The sequence below is a fragment of the Mus pahari genome, chromosome 7, assembly GCF_900095145.1.
Source record: "Mus pahari chromosome 7, PAHARI_EIJ_v1.1, whole genome shotgun sequence".
NCBI lineage: Eukaryota > Metazoa > Chordata > Mammalia > Rodentia > Muridae > Mus > Mus pahari.
Window position 1 is genome coordinate 69,765,193 of NC_034596.1, and position 16,651 is coordinate 69,781,843.

General features: G+C 44.0%; 1 pseudogene; it reads left to right on the forward strand.

The window, feature by feature from the left end:
- Nucleotides 1-12,379: 12,379 nt before the first annotated feature.
- Nucleotides 12,380-16,651, forward strand: part of LOC110324052 — a 9,493-nt pseudogene continuing 5,221 nt past the window's right edge.

The following is a 16,651-nucleotide window of genomic DNA, read 5'->3' on the forward strand; positions in this document are numbered from 1 at the left end:
CCCGCAGATCAGGGACCCCAGGAAAGTCTGTCTGCGGCATTCCATTGTGTGAACAGGATCTCTACCATGGTCCTTAAGCAAAACTGAGTGACACCCCATAACTGAGGGGTTGAACCACTTTCGTAGGCACAGGGTTGCATGGATCTGGAGACTTGAGATCTTGTAGTCCATTAACCTGATGTCCCTGTCCCATGTGTCTCCTGCATCCTGTTCTTTTCTGATCGACACTTCGATTGTGGGATAGCAGGGTTTTCTTCCTTGGCTTTCATCTTCTGTGGACACTGGATGTTCCACTGCGGGGTTCACAGCTTTTTCTTCTCCCCTTCCGAGGCGATAAGAATCTATTTTGCCACCAAGTATTTTGCCTTTTATATTTAGCCATTGTCAATTTATTCATCTCAGCTTTTTGCGATTTCTTTTCTAGGGCATCAACAGATGGCAGTAGCTACCGAATTCTGCTGTCCTTATGGTAGCTATTTCCTCAAAAATCTATGCATCCCAGCCACTCTAGTTCCAGAAATTATGCTGTTCCCTGGGGGCAGAAAGTAACAGACATTTGTTCAAATGTTTCTCAGACCTACACTGTATCCCAGGTGCTGTTCCAGGTGCTCGGGGCAGAGCCATCCACACAGCACACAGAAAGTGCTGTCGTTAATACAGCAGAGAGGCACTGTCCTCACTCTGCACACAGTCCTAGACTTCTCACCCTTAAAGGCAGGAGAGGTGGTCAGAAATTCTCACCTTGGCATTTCTGACGTTGGCATCGATCGCTCCTTGGACTGAGGGCTTGCAAAGCGACCCCCCCTGGAAAGTTGGTTGTAAGGTGAGAGAGAGGAGTACGAAGGCTTATTAAAGGATGCTTTTGTTAATGGTCTTGAGATTGTTCTTTGTGGACAAAATGGAGAGAGGGGAAGAAGGAGGAAGGGATGGAGGGGATGTGAGTGAAACCGAGACAGAGAGACACAAAGAGTCTCTGATGAGCTCTGATAATAGCATGGTTCTTCTGAGGCCTGGATGGACCCACACTGATTCATCTTTAGGTATGGGCTGTACTCAAGCGAGGTCTGGCTCTAGCAGACCTCCCTTCCCCACAGCTTGTCCACTCTCTAGAGCAGGCTGGCAGCAGGACTTGTCCTTCGTTCCTGAGGGAGGATCTGGGTGGTGAAGGGTCCACAGGGGGGACATCTCCATCCAAACATTCCCCACTCTAGGGTGGGCAAGCAAGCTGGCCCAAGAAGGAGAAACAACATGGAATCACAGGGGTGAGAAAGCTTGGGATACGAGCCACATGGGGACAGTACTTTCTGTATGATGGGTGCATACATAACAAGCACTCTGTGCTCAGCCCCATAGTGATACCTGGCATGTGGAATGGGCTCTAGAAACATGTGAACAGACAGATCCTGACAGAGGGGAATATGTTTCTACCCTTTTCAACGATAGACTATTTCTTCTAAATAAGACATTAAAATTGACATATTATGGCCTTAATGTTAAAATGATTGGATTTTACTGTTAGTTAATTAGTATTTATCAAGTAGTGTTAAACTGGAAAAATAATTGCTCTCTTTTCCTGAGACATATTCGCATAAACAACAGTTTTGCTCCTAAGTCACATTTTTTTTTTTTGTATGTGTGTGCACATGTCTGTTTTCTTTCATAGATCTGGCGGCACATCCTCAATGGAAAGCACTCACTTTGCCTAAGGTGTTAAAATATCTGAACTTTTTTGGGGGGAAACTAAATAACAGCATTGTGTAATTAAAGGAAGGACACACACACAAACCAATATAGAATGTGTTTTCTTGCTAGATATTGTCAAACTAATAAGAGTTTATAGCAAAAAAAATTGCTCCTAAATACATTACTAAAGCCAAACCACACCTATATATGTACACTGTTTTTCATTATTGTAACATTATAGATGGAAATACATACATATGTGAATATACATTATATAATAACATGTAACATTGAGTTCTGACAGCTTGCAGATTTATTCACTCACATTCTTGTGGAATTGAAAGCTTTAATGGACATCAGGGTTCATAAGTAGAGTACGGGTGTGGCTCACACCTCTGGTCCATCTTAGTAAGGTAGGCAGAAATCATGTCTGGGGTCTGGGCATCTTAGCTGCCATTGTACAAGATGTCTCGGTGTGGTGTTGCTGTCCTGAGGGGGCTCATCACCACCTTGTAGCTGCCCTCCTACTCGACCCTCCGAAGAGTATTCTTTGCTGCTTTAGCTCTGTGAGTCCAGTGACAACCACACATGTCACCCTTATGAGGACAGCTATCCTGGTCCACTGTCCCCACTCGATTACTTAGGTAAATGCATCTCTATGAAGTGAATTGTCGTCCAGGATTCCACTAGCAAAGAAAGATGAAAATGTGGGCAGCTGCAGACTGTGTGCCCGGTGCCTCTGCTGTCTCAGGCTTTTAGAACATGTCATTCATCTGCTCTAGTGTGTTCTGCCCTGGCTCACCCAACAGTTTCCCCCTCAAATGCTCCATCCTGTGTCTGTGGCACCTTGTGGATGTTCCAGGCCAACAGAATTTACTGTGTGTGCTTAATTCTCACCCCCACCCGTGTGTGTGTGTGTGTGTGTGTGATATATGTGTATGTTTGTATACACATTCAGTATAGGAGTTATTTTCCTTCTAAATTGGAAGCTTTCTTAGAGTTTAGCTACTTGGGGAATGATCTAAGTCTTTACTGATAATAGATTTTTTTCATACCATATATTCTGATTGTGACTGCTCCGCCAACTCCTCTTATTTCCTCCCTATATCCCCACCCAAACAAATCCACACCTTTTCTTTCTCTCTCATTAGATTACAAATGGACATTTAAAAAAATGAGATTAAAAAAAAAAAACTCAGAAAAGGACACAACAAACAGAAGAAAAACAGACCCCAAGAAAAAGCACAAAAAACAAAACAAACAAACAAAAAAAAACCACATACAGGTGCTAAGATACATATATTCTCACACAACAGGAATCCCATTAGGAGCAAAATCAGAAACCATCATATATAAGCAAAAGATCTGTCAGGTAAAAAATAAAGTGCTCAGGCCAAGCACTGAAACTCAGACTGGGCAGCACACTGCTCAGCGCCATGCACACTCACTGGTTAAATAAGCAAATGCACACCCAGATGGAAGCTTCAGGAAGTAGAGGGTGAGAAGGGCCAGTCGGGTGCAAATAATCATCTTATGGGATAAAAATTTAGGCTATGTGGCTAACTTCACAGTGGCTGGCTCCACAGACGGGATCTTCCAGGAAAATTCTTTCCCCATGCCAGGGAGGAAGTACTGTTGCTCCTGTTTGTAATCTTGGTGCCCGATCCTCCGAATTAGAGTAGGAATTCCCTCTCTATCGTAGTCCATATGCACCATGGACAAGACACCAAGCATCAGTGTTGGCTGTCATCCACGAGCCACCTCCAGCGGATTCACTGGGAATTTATAAATACCATTCAGTGCAGAATTTATCTTTTGCCTCCAACACTGGTAAAAGAACAGAAAAATTCTTGCTTGTTTCCCAGTGCCCCCAGCAAATACCTTTAGAGCACACCTCATCCTACAGGTTCTGTTGGACACTCACAGTTGTGGGCACGTTTTCCCCCCTCTGCTCCCCGTGGAAATATTTCTACCAGGAGAACTACTTGCACTCATCCTGCAGGTCCCCGAGATGTGTGTGGATCCCAAAGGACGCCTCCCGCCTCTCCCGAGGTTAGAGTCCCCTGCCTGCCCAAGTTTACTCCAGGAGGCAAGAATTGGCCCATGAGAAAAAGCAAGGCCATGGAAAAGCTCTTTAAAAAGTAGTGTGACCCAGAATAGGAATCCTCAAAGGGCTTCTAGGGGTCACATTCTCTGCACAGTTCACATCAGGCCACAGCTGGAATTCTCCCAGCAGTGACAGAGTGGCTGTGTGAGAGGCTGAGAGGAGATGCTTTTCTTTCTTCCACGGAAATGTTTCCTCTCAGCCTCTTTTAAGGGAGCGGTGCTGAGTCTGAGGTCTCCCCGGGCCTCCGTTTGTCTTCACTTCTAACGACCTCATTGTGACACATGTCCTCTCAGATCTGACGTGTAGGTGCCCAAGGGCCTTTCCTGAGGGATTCATCTGTGATGTGCAGGGCAGTTGTCCAGGTGATTTTAGCTAGATTCTATGTAGGTCAGGAAAGAAATGCTAGCCTAATATCTGCTCAGCTCTGCTTCGGGTCAAGTGTGTTCACCAGTCCAGCAGTTCATTAGCGGACAGTTCTAGCATCCCCTCCCCCCCACCCCACCATCGGGTTGGGTTTTCCTGCTCAGTCTAAATTGAAAGCAGCTCTTTCCTCTTCCTGCATTATTTTAAATGGACACGAACTAGGATGATCTGGGCCCTTGGAGCCACGCTAGGTCCTCTTTATGATTAAAAAATGAGGACTAGGAGACTGACAGCTCTCCCTAATTCTAAGAAGCCTTTATTGGATAGACCAGCGCCGCCTTGGTTGCCATGAATTTGGGGATAAATTTTTCTAGTTAGATGATGCCACTCAATAGTACAGGGCATTTCTAATAGACACAAGGCCCTGGGCTTGATCATCCCTGTGAAGAGAAGAAAATCCAGACCACATGACATCAGAAGAGGTATAAACCAGGATCTTCGCTTTAAAACTTACCATAAAATATAGAACATAACAGAATGTACAAAGGCAGCAAGCAGCTGAGAACTGTCCGGTAGGGAAGTTCAATAGACATGGGAAGGAAAAGCTAATGTGTCATGCTTCTCCCAGTGAGTCAGGAAAAGGCTTTGCTGTGTTACATAGAAACTGCATCTGACCAAATGGTTGAAACATTAATATTAAGCCTCAAGCTACGCAACTGATTTTTGACACTTTAATTTATATATTTTTCTTCTGGTGTCATTTTGGCGACTAATTTCTACGATGCTCACTGGATCAGAAACTCGACATCATTAACTGAGTCATTAAGATTTGTTTATCAGTTTGATCATCTAAAAATTGCATCTGGTGAATAAACATATTGAAAGGAAGGCATGTGCAATGTCCTCCACGTGCCAACAGGAGTGGGCTGACTGTAGTGATCCTTTTCAATTTAGAAATGTTATTTTAATAATTGAGAGCTTATGTAGAGCATATCAATGGCAAATTAAGATTTAAAGAGATATTGGAAAGGTCTATGTTTAATTTCTTTAATGGATTTAAATGCACCCACAGAACACATTGTAGATAACATATACATACAACGGTGGTATTGTTTCTCATCAAGGTTTCTCACAGTCCCCTTATCCCTGGCTTTTGTGTGCAGCTGCTCATAGTTGTGGTCATGGTTACCATCCCATTCTCTCCTGCATTTCCCTCACCTGTTTGGATTATAACATGTGTTACAAAGTTCACAATATTCTTTATATGACTGTGATTGCTTGATGTTTTAAGCTCCACATTTAGTATTTTGCCAACTGTTTTCCTCCGTCTGTTTGCAGTGCAAAGTTAGGGATTCCCAGACATGGCCTCTCTGATTGTATAACATGCTTACAGTAGCTACTGCCTACGGAATTTACTTGGTGCAAATGCAGACCAGCTTGCCAGGCCTTCATGACTTTCAGAGTAGGTGTGGGGAAAGGGCATGACTTCCAACAGAATACATCTAAAATCGCGTCCCCCACTCCTGAAGTCATGACTCCATAATTTACTTTTGTTTTGCTTTCACAGTTTATCCACCTGTCACCAGGAGTAGAAGTGGCCCATTTGTTACTTTGTGGGGTTGCTTCTGGCTCAGCTCAACTAGGCCCGTGTTTGTGCATCGCAAACTCATAAAAAATGAACTCCCTGGAGACAAGCAACAGGATCTTATTGTAGACAACAGGCTGAACTCCACTGACAACTGCAATCAAAGCCCCTCGACTGTTGATTGAACAGGGTTCCTGAATCCTAATGGGAACTGGAATTTAGCCCTTGACCATCTGACTGCGAGCACCTGGCAGAAGAGGTGAACAGGGACACAGAAGTGGGCAGGCACACTCTCCAGGGAACACCACTGTGCATCACATGCTGCTATGTTTTACATGGTTAATTGCTCAAACTTTTGTTGTCTCTACTGTGATCGTAATGAGTAGAAGTAGAGTCAGAAAGTTAGAGGTCATAAGGAAAAGAGAAGGTAGAGGAACGGATATTTCCCGCGGTCATCTCCTCTGTGACATTTTAATGGTTTTCCAATCAAATGGAGAAGCTCCCAGAGCACACACTTCTTCCTTGGGAAGTTCCTAATCAGTCCAGAGTATCAAGGGGCTAAGCTCTTTTTCTGGAAGCTATGAAGATGAATCAGGTGAAATCTTAGCCCCAGTCCTCCGTCTCCCTCTCTTCTCAGCATGATGGCCTCTGGTGAAATAGATTCAGGTTCATGACGCGGGGGCATTTCATTCTAATCATCTATCTCCCCCGTGGATTAGGGCACAGAAGACTTAGAGCAAAAGCTCCTTAAATCCTTGCTCGAAGTGATGCTTCCCTGGTTGTCTCTGACCCGAAGCGCCTTTGAGCACAGCTGCTGTCCTCTTGTTACTGAGGACGCCTGCCAGCAGGGGGCAGTAAACCTTCGCATTTGCTCCTCTCTCGCAAGCGAAGAGTTGTGGGCTGGTCTGGTGGTGCGGTTCCCATTTAATACCCCTAGATCCAGCTTTTCTAAGATAGTCGCCTCCATCGACATCATTCCTGACTAGCAGGTACAGGAGATACTTGATTTTTAGGAGAAAGAAGTCAATTAGTTTTCTTTACCAGTTGTTTGACGGTCCCTGTTCCAGTGATGGGGGCGACACTGGGAAGATGTTGTGGTATCTGGAAGTTGATGGGTGAATGTGGTTGGAAATTCTACAAGGAGAGTGTTGCTTTCAGATGGGCTCCCTGCCTCCACTGAAAACTGGGCCACGAGAGACTTAAGGTAGAATACATGGAAATGTCCTAGGGGAGTCCCCCACGACTCACATCCACACCATGCCCCTTGCAATTCTTAAATTCCTTTGAGGCCTGGAGACACTTTTTCCTTTTCTTTACCTCCCAAAGTTGGATGCTTGCACAGTAAGACAATGGAGAAGTAGCACGTTTGCTCAGTCCTTCAGTGTGATCCACCGAGCCTCTTTCCTTCTCCTGAACATACCCTGGTATATATGCTTCGGGTCTGATAGAGCATTTTTCTCCAGTGGCGAGGAGGATTAACGTTCCATTGTGAATGACTGAGGGCCGCGATGTGCGCAGCAATGTGTGCGTATCCATACAATGCATATGGACAGGCCAAGAGAGCGAGACAGTCACAGGGGTGGAATCTGCTCTTGGCAGGGGCTTCTCCACATAGCTGCAGCCCAGCAAAGAACTCGCTTGTTAGGTAAAGCATGACGGCGTTCTAAGAGGTGGCAGTCTGTCCCGTTGTCCTAAGGAGGGTCTATTCTGAGTATGGAAGGGGATGAGCTAGGTTCCTACGGCCACTTGATCGCTGCATCAATATGGATGCATAACTTCTTGGTGTCCTCATTTCTAAAATGGGCAAAGCCACATTCTTAGCACAGTGCTTTTCACGTGGCGAGTATGAATAAAATGTACTTGTTAAAGCAGATTCCATAAGGTGTGTGTGTGTATGTGAAGCTCTTGTGTGCATAGAGCACTCTCATAAATTATGCGCATGTAGAAGCTAGAGATAGATGTCGGGCATCTATCTCCATCTCCCTCTACCTTATGTTTTTGAAATAGGGCATCTCACTAAACCTGGAGCTCATCAAATTGGATGAACTGGCTGGGTATCCAGTCTCCGGGATCTACTTACTTCTGCTCCCTAATGCTTAGATCACAGACATGTGTGGACATTTTAGTAAGGGTCTAGAGATCCAAACTCAAGTCTGCATGCTTTCCCTGCAAGCATTTTCCCCACTGGATCGTCTCCCCAGCTCAAACATTTTAAATTGTGAAGAAGGTAGGTTGTAGTCCTCAATTGCTTTCATAATGAATGTTAAAAAGAAATGGAGAGCTGAATCTGGGAATCAGATCTTGGGCTATGCTGCTAAGTAGGTCTGTGTGCTGGGACAGGTTTTGATTCTTTGGGCTTTAGTCCTGACTTGCAGGACAGTGTAGGGGTTGATTATGGGGCATCAATACCTTTTGATAGTAACCAACCCACGGTTTCCCAGGACCTGCCTTTACAAAATGCAATGTGTAGTTCTGCCTGAGTTGGATGGTTTAGTGAGGGAGCCTGGGGTCGCTGAGAGGCTAGGCTCAGTGGCTTGATTCTTAGTGATTTGATTCTTCTGTCAGTCTTCCTGTGTCCCACAGTCTTCTCTCCCACCTTTGTCTGCTTTATGTCCCATAAAGACAAGCAAGGATTTCTACAAACAGGAGGCAATCAGCTGCTCAGGGTCCCATGAAGACAAGGAAGGATGTCCACAAATCGGAGGCAACCAGCTATGCCTTAGGACCTGTTGGCGAGGGGTGACATGATTTTGGAGAAAAAAAAAAAAAAAGATCACCTGGGGGCTCTCTCAGGCCCGTGAAAAAGAGTTCTGTCCTTGGGAGCTCTGTCAGTTTTTGCTTCACAGTTATTCACTCAAGTAAATAATTCTAAGTTGCATGAGATACTCTCCCACTAACAGTGAGGTGCTTGTTTATTAAAATAAGGGAAACCTGCCAGAGATAAGGTTTATGACCATTTAGGAAACTGACTTTAAAATGGGGGAAGAAAAGGACTTCAGCTTCCGTATGGCCTAGAGCCAACCGGAACATGGAGATGGTTGGTCAGGTCCTGGGTTTGGGATCTGTCAGTTCAAGGCAGGCAAGCATTTAACCAGTACTTGACTTCCTAACTGAACAGGTGCTCTCTGTAGCTAGAAAGCCATTCATTCAAGGTGTTAGTAATGGCGCCATGATGCTGGTTAGCTACCCATCAAGTTCTATAGGAGGGACATAAAGGTGGGAGGAAGGTCTAGGAAAGCTGTTGCCTGCTTCTGTCCTCCTTGGAATGTAGCTTTTCCCTTTTAGTGATTAAAAAAAACTGATTTGTCAAGCAGCAAGAAAATCTACAAGCATGGAAGGTGAGGGCTTCTTTTACAATTGATGAGCCCTAACTTTGGTTGTGTGCAGATCCTTCAGACCAACATGCACTGTAGAAGGGGAAAGGGAAGCCTTCACATTTGGGTGGTATTTTTATACTCACACAGGCTAGCATGAGAACTTAAGAGGCTTCAGGCTTTGAAAAGAATGTTGAATTTACCTTTGCCATATAATTAAAGGCGACAGGAAAAATTTTGGATCATAATATAAGTCAACAAACAAACAAACAAAAAAATCAAAAACAAAAACAAAAGCAAAAACAAAAAACCCTAAGTAAACCCTACAGTTGTGACTCCTTAGAAGATGATGGTGACTGCCATGGCTTGAATATGCTCAGTCCAGGGAGTGGCGCTATTTGGAGGTGTGGCCTTGTTGGAGTAGGTGTGTCACTGTGGGTGTGGGCTTTCAGATCCTCAACCTAGCTGCTTGGAAGCAGTCTTCCACTAGCAGCCTTCAGATGAAGACGAACTCTCAGCTCCTCCTGCACCATGCCTGCCTGGATGCTGCCACACTATTGCCTTGGCGATAATGACTGAACCTCTGAACCTGTAAACCAGCCCCAATTAAACATTGTCCTTATAGGAGTTGCCTTGGCTGTGGTATCTGTTCACAGCTGTAAAAGCTTAACTAAGACAGTGATGTTGGTGCAATCTCAATTACCAATCAAAGCCTATGACACATGTGATATCAAATTATTTGTTTCTTTGTTTTGTTATTGTTTTTTAAGACAGGGTTTTTCTGTGTAACAGACCTTGTTGTCCTGAAACTTGCTCTGTAGGACAGGTTGGCCTTGAACTCACAGAGATCTACTTGCTTCTGCATCCCAAGTGCTGGGATTAAAGGCCTGTGTGCCACCACTGCCGGCTCTAATAGCAAATTCTTCAACGGTGTTTCTCACTTTCCTTTCCTGCCCTTTCTTGGCTGTCCCATGCTGGACAGGCTCTCAATCTGCCTACACAGTTCTCATCCTTACATCAGTGTTAGGTGTAGTCCTCAGTCACCTGCCTCAGAGCTTGTGGAGAACTTGATAAGTGGATATTCCAGGCAGTTTCTGGTCCTTCTCCGGGATGACACATTGGATTCTCTGGGGCTGAAATTTGGTATGTAATGAGCTCCCCAAACAGTGCCGTACAAACTGAAATAAAGCTGAAGTAGTACACTAACAATGTACAACTGCAGAAATTCTATGTCCCTAGTAATGATCGGGGAACTTTTAAAATCTTTCACAGTTCCTCACAGTTTCAGGAAAGACCCTCGGATGTCTAGATGGCACAGAGGGCCTTTGTGATTCTATTTAGATCCATATATTAGACCAATGAAATTCCACAGAAATAAAATTTCAACCACACCTGCATTAAAATTTTCCCACTAACCATATTAAAACAGTGAAATGAAGTAGATTAAGTAACCAAACCAGTTGCTATTTAGCTCAATATACTCCAAATAATAGTTTAATGTACAACCAATAAAGAATTATTACAATGCTATACATTCTCTGTTTCATATTTGATCTTTGAAAACATATCTTGCATCATGCAGACTCTAGCAGTCACTGCCTGCAAAGAAGAGAAAGCCTCTAATTTCATATGCCAGCATAGCTAGTGTTGACAGACACACTTCTAACAGTAGAAGGTCAATGCATTGAGAGTAAGCTCATTGCTGTTGATAGCTGACATTGAATCCTGTGGCATTCAGAGTTAAGTATTACAGCAGAGGTGCTATACAGCTGGGCACAAAACTGTGTTTTCAACTGTGTCTCACTTTCTTCAACCATAGGGCATGCTGTTGACTCTGGTCCACAGCCTGCCATCCCTGGCCATTCCATACGCTTTAGCTAGCTTCTTGGTTATTTTCCTTAGTTCAGACTTCTCTTCCTCCTCTTCCTCCTCCTCCTCCTCCTCCTCTTCCTCCTTCTCTTCCGGGGACTACCTCTGAGCCATATCTGTCTACAGGAAATCAGGGAGGAAGGCTTTTTCAGATCACTGGCCACATACTATCTGTTTTTGGATTTATTTAATGGTAGAATATATAGTTCTTCTAGGATCAATGATAAAAATCCTCTTCAGATCAATGTAGAAGTTGACATCTTTGATGTAGCTTGTCAGAAGGTGTTATATATGGCACATTATGTGTGACAAAATATACCTTCTACTACAAACTATGTCAGAATCCCTGAATCACTGACCTGTGGATAGGGAGCTGGCTTGTTTCCATAAACCATAAGGATCTGTGTACCAGATCCTTTATGTCAACTTGACACAAGCTAAAGTCATCTGAGAGGAGGGAGCCTTAATTAAGGAAATGGCTTTATAAGATCACTCTGTAAGCAAGCTTGTAGGACATTTTCTTATAGTGATTGATATGGGGGACAGGCACCCCACTGCGGTGGGGTGCCACCTCTGGCCTGGTGGTCCTGTGTTTTATAAGAAAGCAGGCTGAGCAAGTCATGTGGAGCAAGCCAATAAGCAGCACCCCTCCGTGGCCTCTGCATCAGCTCCTGCCTCCAGATTCCTGACTTCTTCTGTCATTGAACAGTGATGTGGAAGCGTAAGCCAAATAAACCCCTTCCTCTCCAAGTTGCTTTGGTCATGGTGTTTCAGCACAGCAATAGAAACCCTAACTAAGAGAAGTTGCAAGTGTTAAAGCCATGCAGAGGGACTGGAATCTGATGCCAATTTTGGTGATGGATAGCCACACATACTGACACCGTACACTGTGTTTCCCAGAAAGTTTGATCTTCAAGGTTGGGTGATTGTCGCAGGTAAGGTAACCTGGATTGATGAGGTCAATAAGAGGTTCAGGCCTAGCACCCTGCATCTGAGAGAGCCAACAGTACAGCTGTTAGGAACAGGGCCTGACCTGACTCTTCAGGGAAACCTCACTGCAGAGACAGTGAGGTTAGTTAGAGGCAGATGTTTAGGTATTTATGCTGAGACAACTCAGTGCCCTGGGAAACACTCAAGAGTGTTTTCTTCTAAGGAAAGTGGAAATCACTGACATTGGAGTGTCAAAGGGAGAAGGAACACAAATTCCCGGGGAGTCATTTTTTTTTATTAGCTCTATAGTTGTCCCACCTCCATGCCATTTAATTGTCCTAAATTTAAATAACTCTATGTTGACTGTGAGAGGCATTGCTGGATATACTGAAAAGGAATCTCACATATCTGCCATCAAGAAGTTCATATAAAATTGGGAAGTGACAGAATTTTGGTGTAGCTGGATGGGATGCTCAGAGGAGGGAAGTAAAAGATGAGAAGGATTCAGGCCTTCATTAGATATGGACGATGAGTCATAGAAAGGGGACTTTTGGCTCCCTCATCTACCTTACAGCTGATGTAGTTGAGTTTCAAGGGAACGAACACCTTGATGGTGGAAAGAATGTAGTAGAAGAAGCAAAGTATGTTTGTTTCGTCTGGAGACAACACAAAGCACAAATATCTGTAACATAAACAATCTTTACTTAGCTAGCTTGCCTCATTGAGCAAGAGAAAGAGGACCATGAGTCCTTCTGGGGCCTTTTAGTGTGAATCATAAAGGCCAGAGTACATTCTCCTTGGCAAAGTGCCTCATATCGCTGAGGAACCCAAACTACAGCGGCACCAAAACTCCTGCACTTCATGGCCAGCCAGCAGTATCAAAGGCAACCCCCGCAGTATCAAAGGCAACCCCCGCAGTATCAAATGCAACCCAGCAGTATGAAATGCAACCCCTGCAGTATCAAATGCAACCCTGCAACACTCTGGAGCTGTTCCTGCTGTTGAAAGTCCCAATCATTCTCTTCAAGCCTGCAGTTATATCTACATCTCAATTCTAACGGTAAGAGCTCCTGGGTGACTGCATCCCTGTGAGTTGTTGGTGTGCAGAATCTCTTAAATGGGACAAAAGACCAAGCATTCTTGGTGTTTAAGAATCTGTAAACCAGCTACCCCACAAACTCAGACGTTTCAAACAGTGTGGACTTGTATACAGTGGTGATATTGCTTCTAATGCGTTAGGTTACTATTGGCTCTAGACAAACCCTCTGGGCTAGAAATGACTTCTCTTAGGATACATAGTCTAAACATTCCAAACTAGACATTGTCTCTAGGACCCAACCCTACCAGATGCTGCTCTGAAAGAAAACAGGTTTCCCAGACTCCATAGCACTTCCCGGAGAGCCACAGAAAATGAGCAAGGCCTTATAAGCTTCAGAGATGACATCCATCTTCACTCCATCTGCTCTGGCCATACCTAGAAGGCAAGTACTGGGCTAATTTCTTTCTTGGTCTCTTATAACGGTCAATTACTTTGCACTCAGAGGAAGCTGTAGTGAAATTGGAAGAGAGGGCGGCAGGTGGTCAGGAGATGAGTTGCCGACTTTCTGTGAGGCATGCTCATCCCAGGTCAAATATATCTTACATCTCTGTGCAATTTGTGCTGTGCATCGCTCCTCACTGATAAAAACGAGAGCTGCTGCTGTTCACTTCAGCTGTGGAATTCTGTAACTCTGGGAAGCTGCTTTTGCATCTGGTTCAGACACGGTTCATAGAAAGTATGGTTAAGCTCAGCAGCTGCAGTATCAATAAACAAAGGGACGGAGGATCCTTAGGAGTTGCAGATTCTAGAGTCAGCGTGTCTTTGCTCGGAATCAGACATCACCGGCTTGCTCTGTATGTAACGTCTCCATTCCTTGTCATTCAACTTCTGTTATTTAGAAGACAGGATACATATAGTTGTGACGCTTGAGTTATTTTAGGTAAAGTGTTTTCAGTATCCCAGCATATGGTATATGCACCAAATATTATATATATTATAACTATTATAGTTGTGATTATAGCTGACCTCTGCAGAAGCTTGGTGTCTTAGTCTATGTAAAGCAAAAGGTTTAGATGCCGCTCTTGCAGAAACCAGTTTTCCAGAAACACCTGTGGGTCATTGAACTTGGTGGTCACTCTGTAGCATGGTCCTTTGTTTGTTTGTTTGTTTTCTTTTGTTTTGGTTGTTTGTGCACATCTCTTTCAACATCAAGGAGAGGCTTCAATCTTCTAATACTTGTGTGAGCATTTGTGACTCCCCGGTAGGCAATGGCTTCATTATAACCCTACACACAAAAGGTATTCTCCACATTTCCAGATCTCTGTCCATTCTTGTTCACCCTGAGTTTTGCTGACCTCTAAGGATACTGGAGATTTCATGTTTTCTGTGTTATGGATTGGTGCAGCCAAATAGAGGATGCGTAGAGCAGAAGGGGGAACAGGTTAAGGTGTGTATCTGACTACCTCTTTCCTTCAACCCTGTGGCTCTTGTCTCCCTCTACTAAAGGCCTCAGTGACTCCTCCCAGCTTAGTCCTTTCCTACAGCTTCTCACTGGCTTCATTGTCTTCTTTTTCCTATGCCTCTTCAGACCAATGTTCATGCAAGCAACTGTGATTAAACCCAGTGGGACACATACACATACACATGCACATGCACATGCACATGCACACATGTGGGGGAGACTTGAAAGGAGAAGAATTTCAACAGGAAAGAAGAGGGGATCTGGGTGAAAATGACTGAAATTCACATACACACTTGTAGAGCTGTCAAAGGATAAAAAAACGACTCTTAAGTGTTTCCAGTTGTATGCCCATCCCTTGCTTGCTCCCTTACCTCCAGCTGCATCTTAAAATCAAATGCGGCTCATATACCTTGTTTGTAACCTGGGACAGACGAAAAACGCTGATGCTGCCCCACTCACGGACTAGAGGGAGAGACCTGGAATGTCTTAACCTGACCTTACCGTTTCAAGGTAAGGTTCCACAGACGATGAGGAGTACTGCTTGAGAGTGGGCATGAGTTCATTAAATCGTGGAATATGATTCTCATCAGTATGAAGGCTCACAAGGGAAAGGGAGCTAAATAAGTTAGAGTGTGTATAAGTTTTATTGTGATCCTTAGAACATTCTGGGTAATAAAATGGCAACAACACATGTCTATAAATTTTGTTTATATAATTATATATGTGTATGTGTGTTGTGTGTGTTTTTGCATGTGTGTGCTTGCAAGCATGTGTGTGAGTGTATGTGTATGAGTGCATGTGTGCACATGCATGTGCTTATGTGTGTATTTGTGTGTGTGTATGTGTGTGTGTATGTGTGTATGAGAGAGAGAGAGAGAGAGAGAGAGAGAGAGAGAGAGAGAGAGAGAGAGAGAGAGAGAGAGAGAGAGAGAGAGAGAGAGAGAGAGAGAGAGAGAAGAGACAGAACAACAGAGACAGAGAGAAATGACTGATATCATAGTGGAGAGAGACATCCACTCAAGGAATCCAGATCTGGCTTTTTGACAGTTCTTTGGAGAAACCTCTTTGGCGACTGAATATGTTTGAAAGATAGAGAGCTCTAACTTAGCAGAAGGCAATGTACCTATAACAAGTCAGTAGTTTGTAAGAGCTTAGCCGTATTTCCCATCCGAAAGAGGAGAAGACATAAATCCTTCAGTTGGGAGTTTTTATGAGAAGTACTTTCCTTGATGGATTGTTTATGTAAAAAGCTCCAGTGAAGGGTAGCATAGAAACTTCTGCCTTTGTAGGGTGATTTTACTGTTAGAATTTTATTACTTATGGCCTGAGGGGGTGAGCTGGTCCAACACAGGATGTTTTTCTGAGGTTGAAGGCCCATGTGTCTTCTGTGATTTTCCAACTTGGGGTCTATATTTCAAACCTGGAGATTAAATTTCTTTTCCTCTGTGCTTGTGGGCCTCTCTGAACTCCACCCTTAGAATCAGCATCACGGTTCCCATAGCAACTAATGTACCTGGAAGAGGGAATGAAAGGAAAGGGACCAAATAAAAAATGATAGTGCTACAGCTTAAAGCAGGAATTAATGGTAAACTGGAACATGGGGTCATGAAGATTGTGTGTCGGGAGAGGGGTGTAGAGGATGTACAGTCTGCATTTAGGGCCTCTGTAGCTACCCTGTCACCGTTGCTTTCCCAGGCTCACTGCTAGCTTCTTTCTGCATTGCTCTCACCCCTCAGCTTCAGTAGAGAATATGACAAGGCTGGCATGGTACGCAGTCTATGAAGCACTTACCGTATCTTACTTTTTATAAGATTCCTACCCACATCACAGGAAACTTGTGGTTCATGTTTCAGTGTCTTTATCCTGCAATAATAAATAGTAATCTACAGCCTTGGTGGTTTAAACAACAGGAATTTATATTCCACACTTTTAGGAGCTGAGGTGTCCGTCACCAAGGGGCTACCTGATTTGGTTATTGCTAAATTGTCTTATTTTGGTTTGTTGATGGATCCTTTCTTGCTATTGTATTCACATGTTGGAGCAAGAGATTTGCCACCCTCTCACTTGAGATTATGGCAATAATTTTGTAAGAGAATGATTCCTTTGGCCTGTTATAATTCTAGATACTTTCCAAAAGTCCACTTCTCAGATCAGGCCTTTAGCTAGTGAGTTACAGAGGGACACAGCACTCATAACCTGCTCTCTCCTTGACTCAGACCACACCTCTTCCTTGACTCAGACCACACCTCTTCCTTGACTCAGACCACACCTCTTCCTTGACTCAGACCACACCTCTTCC